At 42.3% G+C, this 13032-nt stretch overlaps 1 long non-coding RNA gene across 1 annotated transcript in view; it reads left to right on the top strand.

Moving 5' to 3' along the window:
• Window positions 1-2936: 2936 nt before the first annotated feature.
• The window catches only part of LOC138354007 (uncharacterized), a 51607-nt gene continuing 41511 nt past the window's right edge, over window positions 2937-13032 (top strand). Inside the window, exon 1 of the long non-coding RNA XR_011223383.1 lies at window positions 2937-3274. This is a non-coding gene — a long non-coding RNA (uncharacterized lncRNA). The remainder of the gene's footprint in view (window positions 3275-13032) is intronic.

The raw sequence follows: 13032 nt of genomic DNA, 5'->3' as shown, positions 1-13032 counted from the left end.
TGGGCACATTGTCTGACACTGGCTGGTTTGCGACTGATGCTGTCCTCTCCAGGCCCATTATGTAAGGTGTTTTGCTGGTAGAAGCACGTGCTGTAACCTCGTTAGCAGTTTCAGTGCTTTCTACACCACGACCCACTGCCCCTCTTCTGAAAGCTGCCGCCATTGCCTCAGTTCCCCATGACGTCTCCACGTAACAAGGACCGATTCATGGCCCTACCTAATGCCCGAGACATTCCTAGGCCTGGTGAAATAAATTCCCGTCCGACGGTGGTCTTAGAATGATTCCTCCAAGTTGAATCAGGGATACCTAACACCTAATTGAGCAGTTTGGCCTACTTTTCCCAGTAAGGCTCAATACACCTAAGGTGCACCTGTGGGGCATCACCTCGCCTTTCAGGGTAGGACTAACTATTTATCAGTGATACGGTACTCATAAAAACAAAACAGATCTATCATGGGCGACGAGTGCGGTACAACAGTTTGGGTTGCCTGCGTACCAGTCGGCTGGACAGCAGCTGATCAACAACGTTGTTTACCCACCAACTGTAGACTAAACTGATATAATTTCCTTCCAAACAATATATTCTCTGGGTCATGGAATATTTGTGTGCTCTTCCTCACAAAACCGCGGTGATTTGAGCTGATGGGTGCTCAGAATCTAAAGTCTTCCGGGCAACAAAACCGTGTACGGCCAGCTAGCAATGGCGCCGGCAGCGAGTCCCCAGTATGTTGACGTCTTTGTGAACGATAAGATTAGCCTTTACCTTCATCTTTATATTTACCTTGTTCATTCTTATATATATGCCGCGTCTTAAGCCTAAATATTATGAATATTACCACACTAAATATAGACTCGACACTTATAACATTAAATGTTCGCATGTGATCCATTCGTGTAATTACTCGTCTCCATTAAACAATCCCTATCCAGACTTGCTAAACAAATTCCCCATCTTGGCAACTCTCACCATTTCAGTATTAATAAAAAGGATAATTTTGCACACGTGATAAATGTACAAACCAGCGGGGAAGTGTCGCTAAGCTCCGGCTCAGCCTACATCAAGTAATGCTGGCAGACCCGCGTTTATCACATTTTAGTTACAGACATAACAGCTCACGATACTGTACTAAAAAATGTCGGGGGGGAGGGGTGGGTGTAGAATTCACCCAGTAGTTTATCTGATCAACCTTGGTTGTGTTACGTTGGACTGCGTACATCTGTGACCAACAGTCTGGTGTAACAAGCCAGGACACTTGACAATCGCCTCGGGTAGCTACATACAGGAGGGTTGGGACGGGTTATACGGTAACTGTCAGTGACGAGGGATGGTTCCTGCCGTTATATGTGTAGAGGCAAATATCACTACTGCATTAATGCCATCTTACACACTTGTGTAAATTCCCATCCCCGTCCACCTAATTTGTAAATTCTGCCCAACTGTTATTACAACTTGAGACAGAGCACAATGTTAAACGTGTGTAACTATTTATGACTTGTGCATCTCCGTACAACCTTATGTTTAACTGTCAGGAGAGGCGAGCACAACGTTCTCGGCCCGAGGTTAGTGGAACAACCCGCCAGCTTAATGTACAAGGAAGCACAATTAATAAAAAATATCAATTACTATGTAAATTTGTAAAGAACTTCAACAAAGTGTAGAGTAAGGCCACTATACCTGTAAGGTCTTGATATAACCCACATGCCTCGCTCAAGGCTGCCTCAAGCTTCAATAAGCCAAACTGTTGCATTATCACACACCTGAAATTAAACATTAAACGAGAACACCTGTGGTCTTCTGGCCCATGTGAGGCAAGTCTTCACTCCCAGTTTTCCGTCGTGGAACAGTTACAAAAAAAAAAAAAAATTGTTGAATTATGTTCCACGACAGTATTCTTTGTCTTCACCCATACTTACGAAGTGGCATTCCTTTTGTTAAGATTGTTGTTCAGTCTATACCTTAAGTAATCGTTCTTTGTCTTAAGACACTATATGTACAGTGTTAACATTAAATGCTAACACTTCAGTTCAGTAGCTGGCACTTCAGCTACCTGCTGGATAGCAACTGCCGTGTTCTTAATCACTATTCATATAAACATTACAAATTAACCCCACATCATATGCTAAATATTACAGGTTATGTTTATTTATACAAGAGTTCTTACATTCTTTTACAGCCACTGTCACACAAGCGTTCGGGCAAATACTTAATCATAATATTCCCTGGAATACGACCTGCCAAATCGTTTACCAACCAGGGACACACTTTACTGTTGGGTAACATTCACAGTTGTTTGAGAACATAGATAGTGTCACATTATATATAGAAGAGCCAAACTGGAGGACCCCACTAGTTACAGCTCGTATTGAATTCCTTTATTACTTACTATTTTAATAATCTAGACTAATAAAACTGCAGAGCATATTAGCCCATGTCGGGCAGATATTTGAATATTAAACCAGACTTTTGTAAGTAACCTGCTCTTGAAGCAACAGTGACGCCACGTCGCTACGTCACTCGGTAATTGTCTTCATAATCAACACTATTCATGCCCGAGGACCTGACCAGGTTTACGATTATTTTAAGTCAAAGTTGTGGCCGTCCAGAGAAATAATCAACTTGTAAAATAATACTACAATAAGACCAGTCACTTGCCTGGAGACTGGGCGCAAGTAACACCTGGGACAAGGCTTCTCAAGGGAGTAATTTAGCCAGCAATATACCGCCTCCAGAGCAGCACCTTCCTCCACCAAGGTCCGCGCTACACTGCCTGCCCGCGCCAGTTGGTCAGCCCGGGCTGATGACCACACTACCTGTGTGACGTCATATATATGACATCATGACACAACATATTTATGTGACCCAGCAGCCACCACACTTTCTCACATACAAATATCTTACAAGTTATTAAATAACAGTTGGATAACGCGTCAGAAGCTGCCAGTGTTGCTGCCCTCAACACAACAAAACACTGTAACAATTGTTAAAGGCCTACTCATATATATCAAGGCTTAACAGAAATAACATCGATAATAATAATGTTTCAATTACTTGTAAGTTATTTGTGTATGAGAAAGTCTGGTGTGCGAGTTGGGTCATATACATGACGTCACACAGGCAGTTTGACCATCAGGCCGGGCTGACCAACTGGCGCGGGCAGGCAGTGTGGCGTGGACCTTGGTGGAGGAAGGTGCTGCTCTGGAGGCGGTATATTGCTGGCTAAATTACTCCCTTGAGAAGCCTTGTCCCAGGTGTTACTTGCGCCCAGTCTCCAGGCAAGTGACTGGTCTTATTGTAGTATTATTTTACAAGTTGATTATTTCTCTGGACGGCCACAACTTTGACTTAAAATAATCGTAAACCTGGTCAGGTCCTCGGGCATGAATAGTGTTGATTATGAAGACAATTACCGAGTGACGTAGCGACGTGGCGTCACTGTTGCTTCAAGAGCAGGTTACTTACACAAGTCTGGTTTAATATTCAAATATCTGCCCGACATGGGCTAATATGCTCTGCAGTTTTATTGGTCTAGAATATTAAAATTGTAAGAAATAAGGGTATTTAATACGAGCTGTAACTAGTGGGGTCCTGCAGTTTGGCTCTTCTATATATAATGTAACACTGGCAATAATATCAAACAACTGTGAAAGTGGCATGAGTTGTTAAACACAGCAGTGACTTAACACGGAATCCTTGACCTAATTTCTAGTGTTATATATGTAGCGACGAGTATCCTAATTTTTTACAGCGTTATTGTATTCTGCTGAGCAGATCTGGCAGTTTTAATTAAATATAAATATTGCGGTGCCAATGGCATAGTGGCAAGGCCTCGCCTGGCGTTTCAGGAGCACTTTGACCCGGGGGTGCGTATCCTGGCCCGGGTAGGGGGGAGGGCGTATCCTGGCCCGGGGAGGGGGGAGGGCGTATCCTGGCCCGGGGGGGAGGGGGGGGGCGTATCCTGGCCCGGGGAGGGGGGAGAGGGCGTATCCTTGCCCGGGAGGATTTACTGGGCGCCAATCCTTAACTGTAGCCTTTGTTTACCAAACATTAAAGTGGGTTCCTGGTTGTTAGACGATTTGGCGGGGTCGTATTATGGGGAATATTAGGATTAAGGACTTCCCCGGAGCGCTATGCGTGGTCGTGGCTGTACAAGAATGTAACAACTATTGTGTATATATAATTAAAATATATAAACAACCTGTAATATTTAGCATAGAATGTATGTTAATTTCTGTAACATGTAATATCTATTATTTTATATGAAGTTATTAAATTAAGAAGACGGCAGTTGCTCTCCTGCAGGTGACTGAAGTGCCAGGCTGACGAAGGCATTATAATGCTAACACTATTCATATTTAGGGTCTTAACACAATGAACGATTTCTAAACATACAGACTGGAGAAAAAATTGTATAGAAGGAATGCCAGTTCGAAAGTATTGAAGAAATAGAATTGTCATAGAGAATAATTAAAAAAAAAGTTACACCTCGGAGAACTGGGTCTGAAGACTTGCCTCACATGGGCCAGTAGGCCTAGGGTGTTCTTGTATTTAATTAAATGCTTAATTTCAGGTGTGTGACAGTGCAACAGTTTGGCGTATTGAAGCTTGAGGCATCCTTGAGCGAGGCATATGGGTTATATCAAGAGCTTACAGGTATAGTGGCCTTACTGTACACTTTGTTAGTCATTACAAATTTACATAGTAATTGGTATTTTTGATTAGTTGTGCTTCCTTGTACATTAAGCTGGCGGTTTGTTCCACCAACCTCGGGCCGAGTATGTTGTGTTCACCTCTCCTGACAGTTAAACATAAGGTTGGACGTGCATGCATAAGTCATAAATAGGTACACATTATATATTTAACATTGTGCTCTTAGTCTGAAGTTGTAATACTAGTTGGACAGAAATTGCAAATTAAGTGGACGGGGATGTAAAGTTACGTAAGTGTAAGATGGCATTAATGTGGTAATTATATTTGCCTCTACACGTATAACGGCAGGAACCATCCCTCAGCACTGACAATTATCATATAACCCGTCCCAACCCTCCTATACGGAGCTACGTAAGGCCCAATGTAAAGTTTCCTGGCTTGTTCCACCAGACTGTTGGTCACAGATGTACGCAGTCCAACGTAACACAACCAAGGTTGATCAGATAAACTACTGGGTGAATTCTCCCCCCCCCCCCACCTAACATTTTTTAGTACAATACCGTGAGCTGTTATGTCTGTAACTGTAAAATGTGAAAGACGAGTCTGCCAGCATTACTTGATGTAGGCTGAGCCGGAGCTTAGCGACACTTCCCCGCTGGTTTGTACATTTATCATGTGTGCAAAATTATCCTTTTTATGAATACTGAAATGGTGAGAGTTGCCAAGATGGGGAACTTGTTTAGCAAGTCTGGATAGGGATTGTTTAGTGGAGGCGAGTAATTACACGAATGGACCATATGCGAACATTTAATGTTGTCACGTCTATATATAGTGTGGTAATATTCATATTTAGGCTTGAGACGCAGCGTATATATAAACAAGGGTTAACAAAGTATATATAAAGATGAAGGTAAAGGCTAATCTTATCGTTCACAAAGACATCAACATAAAAGACTCGCTGCCGGCGCCATTGCTAGCTGGCCGTACACGGTTTTGTTCCCCGGAAGACTTTAGATTCTGAGCACCCATCAGCTCAAATCACCGCGGTGTTGTAAACAACAACACTCAGACCCAGGGAATATCTTGTTTGGAAAGAAACAATACACCGTTGTTTGTCCATCAATTGTAGACAATTGGACAAACAACGGTGTTCATTAGCTCCTGTCCAGCTGACTGTTATTCTACACAACCCAGTACGCAGGCAGCCCAAATTGTACTGCACTCGTCGCCCATGATATTTTTTTTTAGGACTGTGTAAATGACCAGGTCAGTTCGTCCTACCCTGAAAGGCGTGGCGATGCCCGCAGGGGCACCTTAGAAGGTGTACAGAGTCTAACAGGGAAAGGTAGACCAAAGTGCTCAATTACATGTTGGGCATCTCTGATTCCACCTGGAGGAATCATTTTACGACCTCCTCCTGGAGGGGAATGAATTTCTCCAGGGCTAAGAGTGTCTTAGGCATTAGGTAGGGCACTGAATCGATCCTTACTATGTTGAGTCGTGATGGGAAGTCTAAGAAGCAAGGGAAGCAGCTTTCAGACGAGGGGCAGTGGACCGAGGTGCAGCAAGCACCGAAGAAAACAGCTATAGAGGCTTCACCACGTGCTTCCACCAGCAAAACACCAGATATAATGGACTTAGAGAGGACAGTACGTCACACACCAGCCAGTGTAAGACAATGTAATTCTCCACAGCCCAGGCACAGGACAACTGTGAGACCGGAGGGGACACAGAGTTCCCTACCTGTGTTGGGGAGGATGGAGAGTAACAGTTGATTGATTAACAATTCAAAGGCGGGCCGAGAGAGCAGATCTCAACCCCTGCAAGCACAACTAGGGAGTACCAGACATCGTCAAACTCTGCACATCTTCCAACATTAAAGATAATGCAGACAGACCACTTTGCTACAGCATATGGAGTAGTAATGTCAATGGAACAGGAACCAGAAGTCCAATTTTCCATCTTAGTCAACCTGAGAAGAAAAATAATAATGACACCACGAGACCAACAGACTGCAAATTACTTAGAAAAAGTAACAATCCTGCAAGGGAAACTTTGTGTGCTTGGAAAAGCTGGACACTTCAGAAAGTCGCACACAAGTCGTGCTTTTTGGATATCCAATCGACGTGACACTGGCTCCAGTACCAGAACACAAGCACTTCCAGAACTAAGAGGCATGAGTTATGAGGACAGACAACGTGAACTGCACCTCACGTCGCTGGAAGACAGAAGAGCTAGGGGAGACATGATCTCCACATAAAAATTTCTCAAGGGAATTGACAGGGTAGACATGGATGGATTGTTTAACACGGGTGGAACACGCACAAGAGGGGACACAGGTGGAAGCAGAGTACCCAAATGAGCCACAGACATTAGAAAGAACGTTTTCAATGTCAGTAGGTAATAAACGGAATGCACTAGGAAGTGATGTGGCGGAGGCTCACTCCATTCAGTTTCAAATTTAGATATGACAGAGCCCTGTAGACTCAGAAATCTGCACATCAGTTGATTGACGATTGAGAGGCGGGACCAATGAGCCAGAGCTCAACCCCCGCAACCAGGTGAGTACAACCAAGTCCAGAATGCGGAACGAGGCCGCACAAAAGCAAGTAAGGCAACGACATGTCAGGTTCTGGTGACCGTCATGGGACATCTGCCAGAAACATTATATCTTGGAAATTGGAGAATATTCATACAGACTGTACGTCCCGGAGCCCCTACGCTGCATCAGACGTAAAAAATACGGCCTCCATCAATCACGCTGCACCGGACAGGAGAAATGTGAGTGCAGTCTGAAGCATCCAACCATTGACTATTGTCAAGAATAAGGCACGCCAGACCACAACAGACAAATGTCCAAATTGTGGAGGAAAACATTGTGCCTGGAGTACAACCTGCTATGAACGGAGAGAAAAGGTGCAGACAGCTCAGTCCAGGATAAACACACGGACTACCACTAGATAGTCTCCGTGGCAGTCTCCGTGGTGTAGTGGTAAGACACTCGCCTGGCGTTCCGCGAGCGGTATGTCATGGATTCGTATCCTGGCCGAGGAGGATTTACTGGGCGCAAATCCTTAACTGTAGCCTCTGTTTAACTCAACAGTAAAATGTGTACTTGGATGAAAAAACTATTCTTCGCGGCGGGGGATCGTATTCCAGGGACCTGCCCGAAACGCTACGCGTACTAGTGGCTGTACAAGAATGTAACAATTCTTGTATATATCTCAAAAAAAATAAAAAATAAATACAAACACCGTCTGGAACACTTGTGTACACCAACAACAGACCCACTCTCATAGAACAAAATTTCCCGAATCTCTCTTCCAAATCAGAAAGTACACAAAAATGCTGCAGAAATAAAACAAAATCAGAGGAGGAAGAAGCAATTACTATTGAAATCAACACGGCAAATTTACAATTTTATCAGTCCAGCTGCAAAACATTGTAAACATCATGGCAGAGACCATTTTTAATTGCCTACAGATAACGAAGCAGCTTCGAAATAAGACTCAAGAAATCGCCTGTCATAATGGACAAGATCGTGCAGCAAACCACAGTTACACACGAAATTGAGTCTGACAAGATGAAGCACAAGAGGACACACAACGCGACAAGGACATAAAGCCTACCAACAACAGTCGGGTAGTCAAGACACCAGACCCTCAACATTCATGCAAGCACATGAAAGAAGCAGTGACCACTCAAGATCAACAGAATTTTACAACACAAGAGACAGATAACAGCCAATGCAGTTTGTTAAACAACAAACCCAACAAAAACATCACAGATGCAGAGGTTCCAACAAAAATGGTGGGCATGAACAATCAATGTAGCCCAATATGCAGCATCAACAACGAAATATTGGATTGCAGAGATGCACAGATTCCGAAACACAAGAAACGGACACGAACAATCAATGCAGTCCGATGCGCAGCAATACCAACAGCAAAATGATAGAAAACAGGAATTCATACATATCGCAACAATGCCGGGGATGACCTTGAGCAATCAGTGCAGTCCGATTTGCAGCGACACGACTTGAGAGATGGAGAACATAGATGTGGATTCCGAAGAGGAGTTCTACTAGAACTGGCAACACCAATCGAAACCGTCGTCTGGCCATTACGAATACTGTAGTGGAATATACAAGGTCTTGGAAATAAAAACTACCCCCTTCAGGAAGCTGCAATCAGGCGTAAAGCGCAGATATTTTTTTTGGAAGAAAAGTTTCCCAGCCACGAAGTCCTTCAGATTAGCTGGATACCAGCATTATATTATACCGGATGAACAGGGAATACAAAGACGGTTAATGACTAGTCAGAACACCATACCCAGCAAGAAAATAGACCCAGTTTCATGTGGGGATGAAATAGAGGTATTAGCAGTAAGAGTGAATATGGCTAATATTGGGCTCCTCATATACAACGTCTACAAGCCCCCTAGACATAAACTAGATCTAGATGCAGTGCTTGTCTTGGCAACGCATAAATATTTCATTAATGCTGGAGATTTTAATGCTCATCAAGAGTTAGGTGCCACTGAGCCGGCCAAAGCAGATGGGAGCCATTTAGCTGCAGCTCTGCAAGAAGTAGCTGAAATTCCACTTCTTAACTCTTGGGAACCTACTAACATTTAAGGGGGTTCCCCTGATCTTACATTAATCTCAAGAGGACTCTAGCGTCAGGCGAAGTGGGAGGAAAATCCGGCGATTACCAATGACCACTATGCTACTGTCACAACACTAAACATAGAACGACCTCCTACACCAACTGCACAACCTAGTTGGAATTTAAAAAACGCCAACTGCAAAATATATATCAAGAGGAACTTGAAAAATGGTATGCAACATACACACCACCTGATAATTTGAACATACACGAGACCCATATCCAGAAATCCATTGTAGCTGCTGCAAACAGTTATTCCAATCATTATTTCAGGAATCACAAAACGAAAGAACTATTGGTTCTATAGTAATGAAGTTAACAACAAAACCACAGTCAAGATCTTCAGAAACCATCTTAAGAGAAATCCCACATCAGAAGGAAGAACTCTGCTAAAAGCGGTGATATCTGAAGCAAGATGAGTTTCTAGATAGGTAATGGAGGCAAGATGGGTCGAGTTGTCACTCTAAATGAACACAGTAGTCTTGGCAAGATATGGGGTCAGATTAAAACCATATCAGGTCGACCAGCCCGACTACAGGTATGTATCCAACCCGTTCTCGCACTTTCGTATAGTCAATATTGGCTTATTAAATACGTGTGGTATATTATTGGGATAATCTACTCGCTACACGTGCATATGTGACATACTAAACGTACTAGTTTACCTTGAAAAGCTTCATAGAAAACACCGACCTTACCTAACCTTCTTAGTATGTTAAGATAAGCATCCTATTGCTTCGTAATTACAATTATTACTTAACCTATATCTATAATAGGTTATAATTGTATTATCTAATATTACAATTATTACTTGACCTATATCTATAATAGGTTAAGTAATAATTGTAATTACGAAGCAATAAGATGCTTATCTGAACATACTAAGAAGGTTAGGTAAGGTCGGTGTTTTCTATGAAGCTTTTAGAGGTAAACTAGTATGTTCAGTATGTCACATATGCACGTATTTAATAAGTCAATATTGACTGAAAGAAAGTGCGAGAGCGGGTTGATGTATTCAACCATTGCAGGAGGCTGAGAGACTTGCTCTCCAATATGCAGAAAGAGCAGCTTCATATCAGCTTCCTGCAATGGTGAGAAGGCAGCAAGAACTATTAAAACATGAGAGGTTGACAGTCATTCATGAGAGCATAACTACATATGACGAATGTGACTAGCTTCAACAAACAAGAAATAATCAGAGCCAAAGAAGGTGGTATGGACACTACACCAGGTGCTGATAACATTACATACTCAATGATAGCCCATGCAGGTCCTGCTGGAGAACAAAGGATATTAGGCGTTATGAATGCTTCTTGGCAGCTAGGCAAACTACCGACCTCTTGGATGAAAGCAGACATCATTTCGATTACTAAGCCGAAAGAACCTGTTATTTACAGACCCATTTCATTAACATCATCCATTAGAAAAACTGCAGAACGGATGGTCTTAAATAGGCTACTGTGGAAGACTGGAGACCTGCATAAACACACTTTTAGCTTCACTAGAGTAGGTAGGTACTGCCAACTGTATAGCAAGATTACTAGGAACAGTTAACTCATGTCTGGCTATTGTGATCTAGAGAAAGCATTCGAACTTGCAAGCCCACAAGCAATTTTACACACCATAGTTTAAAAAAAGATGTAAAGGGAAATATGCAATATAGCATTCAAGGTTACCTTATTCGCAGATATGCCGGAGAAAAGTAGCAAGGGCAAGTGTCGGACTACCACTTGCATGAGAATGGGACTCCACAAGGAGTCTTCCTAGTGTATTTAACATCTTTATGAAAAACCTCGTTAAAATGACATTTGTATAAGGGGTTAAATTGCTAAGCTATGCTGATGGAACATTAGTCATTAAAGGTCCTTCACTTTTAAATAAAGCACAAGGGGTGTTAAAGTAACATCTAAATGCAGCATTTTAGGGCTAAAAATATCTGCACAGAAGTCTAAGGCAATGAGACTAAGTGGCAATACTCCAGACAGGCACCTACGCATTCAAGACATTTAACCTTCAGTGAGTTACTTAATACCACTATCTCGGAGTAGATAAATTAAAAAATGACATTCAACAAGCAAATTAAATATCTGAAGGAGAAAGCAAAATCACGACTGAATATAATAAAAACAATCACGGCCATGTAAGAGTGGAACACAGTATGGGAAACAGTGAATGTTTTACACGCAGTTCGTTCCCCAAGTGATTTTGCAGCGCCTGCATTACTCACTTTCTCCTGGCCAGTGCGCAAACGTTGAGGTTATTCAAAATGATGCAATGCGAGTCATAACAGGGGCTCCCAGATGGACTAAAATGCTGAATTATTTAAGAGAGAAAAAAATAAACTAACATCAATTGAAATAAAGGTAAAAGGGATTGCTGCGTACAAGCTGACAAATATTGACTAGACCTAGAATAAATTCACCTAATGATATAAACACGATCATTAACTCGGGGCAGAAGCCCCTCCAAAAGTAACAGGTGGACCCATTGTGAAATAAACATGAAAAGTGCAATAAACACATTAGATATAAGTCACTGAGAGAGGTGTCGACAAAATACATGCAGCCTTCGTCATGCAAGCCCCTTGGGAATCGCTGCCAGCAGACTTAGAGATTATGGCTCAAGGAAAAAAGAACCAAACTAATCCTCATATACTACCTAATGCAGGCGATGAGTCACAATAACGTGGCTGAAGTATGTTGACCACACCACACCACACACTAGAAGGTGAAAGGACGACGACGTTTCGGTCCGTCCTGGACCATTTTCAAGTCGATACCTAACATTGCATAGATGCATATAGAAGCAAACTTGGTGCGAGGTTTTATCATATTCTAGTATTACATTCGTTAACTTTAAACTGAAAGTCTAGATGGATCTTGAAGAAGGACCTGCTTAGCTAACACGCTGTGTAGTAAGCAGCTCATTCCCCACTCGAGGCTAAAGAAAAAATTACTAGGCCCGAGCAAACGCCGAGACATCAAAAGTATGAAATCCTTATCACTAATCTATAATCTATATACTATACTAATATATATATAATATACTATATAAGATATACTAATCTATAATCACAATGCAACAAGAAGGTAGGATAGGAGACAAGTCTCCTGTAACCTCCTTTCAGTTAGTCTCCGTGGTGTAGTGGTAAGACACTCGCCTGGCGTTCCGCGAGCGCTATATCATGGGTTCGTATCCTGGCCGGGGAGGATTTACTGGGCGCAATTCCTTAACTGTAGCCTCTGTTTAACGCAACAGTAAAATGTGTACTTGGATGAAAAAACGATTCTTCGCGGCAGGGGATCGTATTCCAGGGACCATAGGATTAAGGACTTGCCCGAAACGCTACGCGTACTAGTGGCTGTACAAGAATGTAACAACTCTTGTATATATCTAAAAAAAAATCTCTCAAAAAAGTTTATGCTCCTTGCAGCCCTCCCCTGCAAATAGCAGTTGCAAATACAATCAAACCAGTAGGCTACAATGACATTAAAAATGACTAATGAGGTTAATAGCAACTCTAGCACCCCTCCTTAATTAAATTCTTACGTTAACACTTCGTCCCTCCGACGATCAACAATCGGTGACTAATTGAGTACGTTAATATTAATAGTAAAACTTACGTTAATACAATGTCAACAGCTGTCAGCGACGACGACTACGTTAACTTAATCGTGTCTCCCACAGACAAATTAAACTGTAAAACTGTCACTCGT

The sequence above is a fragment of the Procambarus clarkii genome, chromosome 61 (assembly GCF_040958095.1).
Source record: "Procambarus clarkii isolate CNS0578487 chromosome 61, FALCON_Pclarkii_2.0, whole genome shotgun sequence".
Classification (NCBI taxonomy): domain Eukaryota; kingdom Metazoa; phylum Arthropoda; class Malacostraca; order Decapoda; family Cambaridae; genus Procambarus; species Procambarus clarkii.
Note: the sequence above shows the minus strand (reverse complement) of the source record. Positions and strands in the feature narration are given on the sequence as shown.